The 206-nt window shown below is 68.9% G+C and overlaps 1 protein-coding gene across 1 annotated transcript in view; it reads left to right on the forward strand.

Moving 5' to 3' along the window:
- The window catches only part of LOC106889906 (low affinity vacuolar monovalent cation/H(+) antiporter-like), an 8,114-nt gene that overhangs the window by 467 nt on the left and 7,441 nt on the right, over positions 1-206 (forward strand). The gene's annotated exons all lie outside the window — the stretch shown is intronic.

Genomic DNA, 206 nt, shown 5'->3' on the forward strand with positions numbered 1-206 from the left:
CCCCCGTCCCTGTGTACCCCGATACACCACGCACCCTGGTCCCCGTGCACCCCGATATACCACACACACACGCTGTTCCCATGCCCCCGCCCCGCCCCAGCCCTGCGCACCCTGATAAACCGCTCAGCCCGATCCCCGCGCACCCCGGATCCTTGTGCACCCCCATATACCGCCCACCCTGGTGGTCCTGCGCACCCCCGTACACC

The sequence above is a fragment of the Calidris pugnax genome, unplaced genomic scaffold (assembly GCF_001431845.1).
Source record: "Calidris pugnax isolate Ruff unplaced genomic scaffold, ASM143184v1 scaffold96, whole genome shotgun sequence".
In the NCBI taxonomy this organism is placed as follows: domain Eukaryota; kingdom Metazoa; phylum Chordata; class Aves; order Charadriiformes; family Scolopacidae; genus Calidris; species Calidris pugnax.